The sequence below is a fragment of the Prunus avium genome, chromosome 1 (genome assembly GCF_965620075.1).
Source record: "Prunus avium chromosome 1, drPruAviu1.hap1.1, whole genome shotgun sequence".
Lineage (NCBI taxonomy): Eukaryota > Viridiplantae > Streptophyta > Magnoliopsida > Rosales > Rosaceae > Prunus > Prunus avium.
The window spans coordinates 17,805,152-17,814,321 of NC_142284.1; the positions used below are offsets into that span (position 1 = coordinate 17,805,152).

At 33.9% G+C, this 9,170-nt stretch overlaps 2 long non-coding RNA genes across 3 annotated transcripts; one reads left to right on the forward strand and one right to left on the reverse strand.

The window, feature by feature from the left end:
* Positions 1–4,745: 4,745 nt before the first annotated feature.
* On the forward strand, positions 4,746–6,080 carry LOC148297467 (uncharacterized). The gene is made up of 2 exons (XR_015833149.1): positions 4,746–4,880; positions 5,525–6,080. It is a non-coding gene; the product is annotated as an uncharacterized LOC148297467 (long non-coding RNA).
* Positions 6,081–6,298: 218 nt separating this feature from the next.
* LOC148297468 (uncharacterized) lies at positions 6,299–8,681 on the reverse strand. Of its 2 annotated transcripts, XR_015833147.1 has the most exons (3): positions 8,426–8,681; positions 7,800–7,860; positions 6,299–6,588 (listed from the first exon to the last, which is right to left on the reverse strand). It is a non-coding gene; the product is annotated as an uncharacterized LOC148297468 (long non-coding RNA). The 2 variants fall into 2 exon arrangements; XR_015833146.1 differs by lacking the exon at positions 7,800–7,860.
* Positions 8,682–9,170: the final 489 nt, after the last annotated feature.

Here is a 9,170-nt window from a genome sequence, read left to right on the forward strand (position 1 = left end):
AAACTACAGACTCAGCCAGAACACACAGTTGGTATGCCTTTTCAATTATTTTCTTCTAATTAATTGTTTCATTTTTGAGTTTATTACCTAGGTCGATTTTCCTTGTTCTTTTTTGTTATTTTTATTCTGTGTTTTATTACTTAGGGTTTCGGTGTACTTCGTACAAATTTAGGGCTTCGGTGGTCACTGAAAATTTTTAGGGTTTGGGGATTAGAAGCACAGCATCTAAAGAGAGGGTGAGAGAACAATACTAACATTTGCCAGATTCGCATTTCGAGTAGATTCTTTTAGATTACATATGTGGTTCGAAGTTATAGACCTGTTTTGTTTTGGCTGAGTTGTAATTACAGTTGGTAAGCCTTTCCAATTTTTCTTTCATTTTTTTAAAAAAAATTTCTGCTTTATTATGGGTTCCACCTTATCAAATTAGGGGCTTGGTGTACAATGAACAAATTTAGGGCTTGGGTCTTCATTGAATAAATTTAGTGTTGGGTATTTAGAAGCAGATCATCCAAAAGAGAGGGTGAGAGAACAAGATTTTGTAAAAAAATTGCTTGAAGATGTCAATTTTATTCTTGTTAATTAATTAAATTGTAAGTAAAATTTTGTCTCGGTTTGATAATTCTTCAAATTTGGAAGATTTCCGCTCAGTTACTCATGGTTTTTATTTTTTATTTTTGAATGATTGGTTTGTCCATGAATTTGTTAGTCCAAGTCAAGAGAACAAGATATAAGACTTCTGTTGGTCCTTGTTGAATCTGATTCCTGCTTTGTAGGATTTTTGTAATCCGAATATCGTTTCTGATCTTTTAAAATTTAAATAGAATTATGATTAAAATTTATCTTGTTTGTGTACCTGTTGCCTATTAAAGCTCCAGCCAGTAATGGAAGGATATAGTGCCACAAATGATATAAGAGGCCTCGATGGCGCAGCTGATTTTGGGATTATTGAGTCTCCCAACTCAGACGATGTCAACTGGAGCAACGCGGCCCAAGGCCAAGGTGGTGAAAGAGGAAAGAAACCCCAAGGTGAAGGTCACAAGATTTATAACAAAACAATTACCGCACTAAATGGAGAGTCATATGTTGGGAGTTTCGGCTTTCACAACTTAGTTGTCGACTTCAGCAATGGCGGCCAAGGGCAAGGTAGCCGTGAGTTCGAAGATATCTGTCACAACATTCGTCATAATAAAATTACTGCAGATAATAGATCCACAAAAGTTGGGTTTGAAAACTTTGGCAACGTCAACTACAACTGCAAGACTACTAGTACTAAAGATCACGGCAAAGCAGCAGGGGGCAAAGCAGTAGGGGGCTCGAGCAGGAGCCAAGCCAATATTCTCAAAAATAATATTACAGCACGCAATGGATCCTCAAATGTTGGGATGTTCAACTTTCACAACGTCTACATCAATGGCGACCAAGGTCAAGGTGGCTTCTTGAAACACAAAGGTATCAGTCACAACATTAAGGAAAATACTATTATAGCAGTTAATTCCCGAAGAGTTGGGATACAAGACTTTGGCAGCATCAAATACAACTGCGGGAGTATTATAAGTAGATTCTTGCATTTTTTCGGCATATGATATTAATTCCAGAATTTCTTTAGCCATGTGTGGATATACCATATGAGAATTTGATGTTGCCATTGGACTCCTCCGCATTTGTATAAATTCTTTGTAGTTATTGTAAAACCTATTAGACGGCGTACATGAGTAAAACTTTCTATTCTCCACCACAGGTCTCATTGTATATTCTGTTTTTGACATGCTGCGGATGTGATTTTGTCCGGCAGTTTTAATTACTTTGTATACAATGAATATTTGGGATCAGTCACCAAAGAATAATCGGAATATTAGGGATTCTGAAAAACACAATGGACTTTCATGTTCAGATCCTTCACATCGTGCTCATGCATGTTTTAATTAAGATTTTTTACATTGCATGTAAATATATCAAATAGAATTGCATTAAAAGCATTGAAAATATAATTATAAATTCACAAGAAGAATATTCTCTAGGTTAATTAATTGAGCCCATTTATTTGGCCAATTAATTAATACTAAAAATAGGGATAATATCTTAAATATGGGAGATAATACCACCAATTTAGATATGGGTGCTTTCATTTTAAGACACTATATAGTTTACTAATTTGGAATATATGAATACAATTTCACCTAATTAGCATTAGGGGTGGGCATCGAGACTGAAAAACCGGAACACCAAACCAGACCAAATAGAAAAAACCGGAAAAAAAAACCGGTTAACTAAAAAAGTCAACAAACTGGCATCAAACCGGATCGAAAGCGAGTGAAAACCGAAAGGAACTGCTCCTTTCACACGATGAGGCCGATTTGGGTTGCTTATTTATTTATTATTTATTTTATCTCCTTTCACAAGATAATAGGACCGAGTTTTGTGGGTTGTTGTTTAGTTTTGGTTTTTATTATATTGTGCATTTACCAAAATACCCATCTAAAGTATGAACAACAAAATTTGCTGAGCCGTTGGTTTTTTTGTTTCAGAGGTGTTTCTGTCCAATTTTTTTTGGTGAAGCCTATGACGCCAACTACTTTGCACCTCCCTTTATAATAGTAGAGATAAACAACTAAAACACGAACCCCATCAAATTTCTATTGTTATCTTGAAGTGCAATTATTAAACAGGTTCACACCCACATGAGCAAAAGACTTTTACTCACTTCTATTCTTTATTCAATACCACCTTCCCCGCCCTCTCATATTTTACTAGCCGACCACATCACCTACTCTCATCCATAGTCTGAAATATCGATAATATCGACGAAATATCGAGGATATTTCAGAACATATCAACGTACATATCGTATAAATATCAACAATATCGACGATAATATCGGAAAATATCGATGTCGATAATTTCGCTCACACTTCATCAATATTTTGTCAAAATATCGGTGTAATATCGCTAAAATATCGAAAATATCGATGCAAAGAAAAAAAAAAGGAAAAAAAAGAGAAAAAAAAAGGGGGAAAAAAGGGAGAAAAAAAACACAAAGGGGATTTGAACCCCTCCCATTTTACTCCTCCAATACCTTAACCACTATATTACTTATGTTTTTGTGATAATATGCTAAATTATTTATATTTATATTGTTTTGTTTTGAATTCTTTTTGCAAGAATCAAATTTGGAAGATAACGTAATTTGGGTCAATCTTGCCCTTCTTTTGGTTTGAGCTCTGCTTTGTTTGAATCGTCATTTGCCCTGAATTTGGGTCTTTGGCTTTTCCTTTGTTGGGTTTATGGAATTTCAGTTTCAAACCAAAAATAACTATTAAAAAGAAAAAAGTCGTTTACCCCTTAAAAATTACAAATATTTGTGATCCAGAAACTAAAAATCTCTGTATATTGTAATATTTTCATCATTATGTTATAAAAAAGCTCTGATATAAAAAGCAATTTATGCCCCACTTGTAAAAAAGCTCTGCTAACGTGACTTTTAACTTTTCATTTTGGTCGTCGCAATACAAGATTAATATCATAACTACTACTACTAATCCCCTTTGTCTCATCTCTCCAAACCAAGCTATCATTCAAGCTTCAAAGGAATTGTTTTTTTTTCTTCTCATTTTTATATGATAAATAAATAGTATTTTGTAACGCCTATTTCTTTCTTATTTGCCATATGAAATGAAAGAGAAGGCCAAGGTGGCCGTCAAGGAAACAAGGGCTTCCCCAAACCCAAAGGTATCAGTCACAACATTTGTATAATAAAATTAGCGCATACAAATCTACAAAAGTTGGGTTACAAAACTTTGGCAACATCAGATACAACTGCTAGACTACTAGTATATATGGTTGGTTGGGTTTTGTAGGCTTTTGGTATTTAAAATTATAGATATTTATAAAAATACCCAATCCTAGACATGTATTTATAAAAATACCCAAGTACTATTTAAACATAGAAACATACCCAAAATGGGTTTTGGGTATGTGTGTAATGATGGGTTTTGGGTATGTTTATAAATGGGTTTTGAGTGTGTGTAATGATGAGTTTTGGGTATGTTTATAAAGTGTTTTGGGTGTTGGGTATTTTTATAATTTCAGCCTCCATTTTGGGTATTTTAGTGAAACTCCCTGTTAAACTCTCCGTATTAATTTGTATTAACATTTTATGATTATGGTTAGTAGTACGGTAGACATGAGTAAAACCTTGCCAGTGACTTGAGTTAACAGATTCTTATTTTCTCCACTGTTCCTGTTTGTGTTTTTTGACAGGTTCAAAAAAAATTAAATTAAATTATTTTTTTGGTCAAATTAAATAATTAATTGGGGATGTGCTTTTGTCTGGCAGTATGAAATTAATCTATATACCAGGAATATTAGGGATTAGTACCAAAGAATATTATGAAATTAATCTGTTGCAAATTAACCTGGGGATCTTAATGACCAAAAAGAAAAAAACATGAAGTAGGGATTCTTCCAATCTTGTGGACTTTGAGAAACACACAACGGACTTTCATGTTCACATCCTTCACATATGCTCATTCATGTTAATTAGGGTTTTTTAAATTACATGTAAACTGTATCAAATAGAGTTGCATTAAAAGCATTATATATATATATATATATATATAGTCCCCTTCAGTTGAGGGATCCCTCAAATAGTGTTATTTGAGGAATGGGGCGCTTAGCCGTTGGATCTCTTTTAATGACATCTTGCGGCTGTGATTCTTTTAAATGTTTTAACCCATTTTAACACTCCTGACCCGAAAAAAAACACACGCGATGGCTGAAGAACCTAAGGCACGCACGAAGAAGAGGAAGAGCCCACCCTTCCAAGACGAAGGAAGAGCTGCCATCGCAAGTTGAGCTTGCGAGAATTCTATGCCAATCAGGTAGGCGTATCCATAGTGTCGTTATGTTTCGTTCTAAATCTGGGTTGTGATTTTCGAATTGGGGTTCTGCGATGGGTTTTTAATTTTGAAAATTTCTGGGCAAGGTTGAGATTACACCTGATTTCTTGTGGGTTTGTTGATTTCGAATGAATGACAATGGGTTGGTTCTAGGACTCGCTATTCAGAGAATGAGTTTGTAAAATTTTCATTATTGACTTATTGTTGTTGTTGTTGTTGTTATGATATCTGAATTGAGTTCTAATGGGCATGAAGAGAAAAACAAAATACAGGGACAATTTTATATTCTGATATTAAATAGTGCATGGGCTGTATGCCTCATAGAATTATTTAGTTTTTTGTTCCTTAAGATGTGAAATTTGGTTTACAGATCTAAACCTGTCAGCCTTCAACTTTAAAGTCTTAACTTTCATGATAATGGAAAGCTTTCATTAGCTATGAAATCCTTCTTCTATAGCTTTAGGCATAATGCCTACTAATGTGTTGAGCTGACATCCTTCCTATGGGATTCACACTTTGATTTGTGAATTTTTTTTCATAGCAGGTTCCATTACAAGGTTTAATCACTACTAAAGTTTGCTATTCGTTAATGCTTACATTTTCTATTGATTTGTTTTCATATGTAGCTCTTGAGAATTTGCTGAAGGATTTTGTTAGTAGACATGCCACATGAGATGAAGTGTATATGGTCTCTCGTCTGAATGAGATGAAGTGTATATGGTATCTATTCTGTTAGCAGTTGGTATTTAGCATTATGTCTGGAATTTGTGCCTGAGATAATAGAAATCTGCTTCTGCTGCTGCTGCATAAGGATGAGGCTTAATGAAACTGTGAAATCAGTTGTTGAATTACCTACTGATGTTGCTGCTGCCCTCATAAGGATGAAGCTTCCTTGGATTGCACTCGAGTCTCTACCAAGGGAAGCAGCAGAGGTGGCGACACCATTGCAGCATATGTACCATTTTTAGCCAGCAATATGGCATCTTCTATTCTAATTTTTCTTTTCTTTTCTTCTCTGTAATAGGATGGTTTTTTTTTTTTTGGTGGGTTGGTGATCTGTATAGGGATGACGAGCTCACTTTCTATAATGGGTGCTGTACATAATTGTTTTTCCCTTTTGTAATGAATACTCGATGTTATCAAGTTTATTTTATCTTAGTAATGAAAACTTAATTCAGTTCATAGTGTGGTAGTTTCCCTGTGTTTTCTTTCACAGATATGAATTAGAATGTTTTGATTTGAAATGCTCGTACGGTTGTGGCAAATTTCTGTAGAAGAGCTTCGAAGGAGCAAACACGATTTGGTTGTTTTCATTAAAATGTTTGTAATACTTTTGGGGTTGTATGTAAACTTCTCTGTGAATTATGCAGAAATTTGAAGTTGTAAGGCTAACAAATGAATAGCTCTAAACTGCCATGAACCTCTTTCAACTATCAAACGTTGATAATTACAGGTCCCAAGTGACATTACCTTGATACAACAAACAAACGTTAGATTTACATCACCTAATCTAATCTAAGGCATTGAGATATCTATTGCGCATACAATTTACACTCTTAACAGAAGAAGTATCACTAAAACATAAATGATCATGATTTCATAGAAACTCTGAGCCACGGCCTCCATCTACTAAAGCCAAACTTAACATTTCCGTGCAAAATGATCATCTTGTTCGTTTTAGCCATATAGCCTGCAAGGAAATAAAAACAAAAGAAACATATAAATACCTTCAATTATCATGTTTTCTTTTCTAATAACTCAAACACCATAAGCATCTGACAAAGAGATACACTCTAGGTACTTCAAAGAATTTATAGTAATTTTAATGGCTTCATGAATGACAAAGCATTTAAAGTTTATTATCACTGTCATGCATAAGCGAAATAAGTATTATGAACATCAACAAATCAGTTAAGAGATTCTATTATATTTATCTTTTATTGAAGTAAAAGAAGCAAGTTACCGAACTGAACAGAATTGTAATATCTTCTGACTCCAAAAAAAAAAAAAAAGGAACTGAATTCTATTATCTCTTGCATCCAATCGAATTCGATATCAGAAGTTGGAACTATAATGGACATATATAAAAACTTAAACACTTTGTAGTTCCAATAAAAGAACCATCATGGAAACTGAAGAGGAAGCAACATGATAAGCAACAAGGCTTATTGCAGAACAAAAATATTAAATCCTTAGGCTTCACTTGCACACATTGAAACATATGCTTCAGAGACAATGAAGGAAAGTGACCTTTTTCTTTCTGTTTACCATAACAAACAGTTACATTTTATTTAAGGTACTAAAGCCACTTTTATAGTAATCTGTACTTGGCTTACAACAATAAGTAAATGACATGAATTTACACAAACTCATTCTCTATTTGTTGCAGATTAGTGAGTCCTAAAACTAACCCACAACAATTCATTTTTTTCCTTTAAAAAAAACACATAAAAACCCAATCGAAATCAACAGAAAGTAGAGGAAATTGACATGAATGTGGAAAAAAAATGAAAATTCACAAATCAAAGTGTGAATCCCACAGGAAGGATGTCAGCTCAACACACTAGTAGGCATGTATGCCTAAAGCTTAAGAAGGATGTCATAGCTAATGAAAGCTTTCCATTATTATGAAAGTTAAGACTTTAAAGTTGAAGGCTGACAGGTTTGGCTTTGTAAACCAAATTTCACATCATAAGGAACAAAAACCTAAATAATTCTAAGGCATACAGCCCATGCACTATTTAATATCAGAATATGAAATTTTCCCTGTATTTTTTTTGCTCTTCATGCCCGTTAGAACTCAATTCAGATATCATAACAACAACAACAAAAACAACAACAATAAGTCAATAATGAAAATTTTACAAACTCATTCTCTGAATAGCGAGTCCTAGAACCAACCCATTGTCATTCACAGCCGCAAGATGTCATTAAAAGTAGTGATTAAACCTTGTAATGGAACCTGCTATGAAAAAAAATTCACAAATCAAAGTGTGAATCCCATAGGAAGGATGTCAGCTCAACACATTAGTAGGCATTATGCCTAAAGCTATAGAAGAAGGATTTCATAGCTAATGAAAGCTTTCCATTATCATGAAAGTTAAGACTTTAAAGTTGAAGGCTGACAGGTTTAGATCTGTAAACCAAATTTCACATCTTAAGGAACAAAAAACTAAATAATTCTATGACGCATACAGCCCATGCACTATTTAATATCAGAATATAAAATTGTCCCTGTATTTTTTTTTTCTCTTCATGACCATTAGAACTCAATTCAGATATCATAACAACAACAACAACAACAACAATAAGTCAATAATGAAAATTTTACAAACTCATTCTCTGAATAGCGAGTCCTAGAACCAACCCATTGTCATTCATTCGAAATCAACAAACCCACAAGAAATCAGGTGTAATCTCAACCTTGCCCAGAAATTTTCAAAATTAAAAACCCATCGCAGAACCCCAATTCGAAAATCACAACCCAGATTTAGAACGAAACATAACGACACTATGGATACGCCTACCTGATTGGCATAGAATGCTCGCAAGCTCAACTTGCGATGGCAGCTCTTCCTTCGTCTTGGAAGGGTGGGCTCTTCCTCTTCTTCGTGCGTGCCTTAGGTTCTTCAGCCATCGCGTGTTTTTTTTTCGGGTCAGGAGTGTTAAAATGGGTTAAAACATTTAAAAGAATCACAGCCGCAAGATGTCATTAAAAGAGATCCAACGGCTAAGCGCCCCATCCCTCAAATAACACTATTTGAGGGATCCCTCAACTGAAGGGGACTATATATATATATATATATATATATATATATATATATATATATATATATATACTAGCCTCTTCGCACGCGCTTTCGCGCATATGAGAGGCTTTTTTAAAACAAATTAAAATTTTATTTTAGAATTAAAAAAGATAATGGGTAGTTGTGTTCCATAAAAATAGGATCCATTATCCGATTTTTCTTTTAATTTTAATTTTTTTAAATAAGAAAAGTGTGAATTTACCATATTATCCTTATTTAATTAATAATTTCAATTCTTAATGTTTGCATTAACCAAGGGCATTTTCTGGTATTTTGAATGTTTCACCATTCTCTGCCTTTTGCTTTACATATATAGATATATATATATATATATAAATTCATTTTAAGGAAGCTGCTAATAACTCGGTCATGCATTGCAAAGTGGGCTTTCCCAGCCCGGCAAAATGAAAAAGGGAAATACTCAATACGGTTTGAAGCCCTAATTTCCAAACTCCACCAGTTC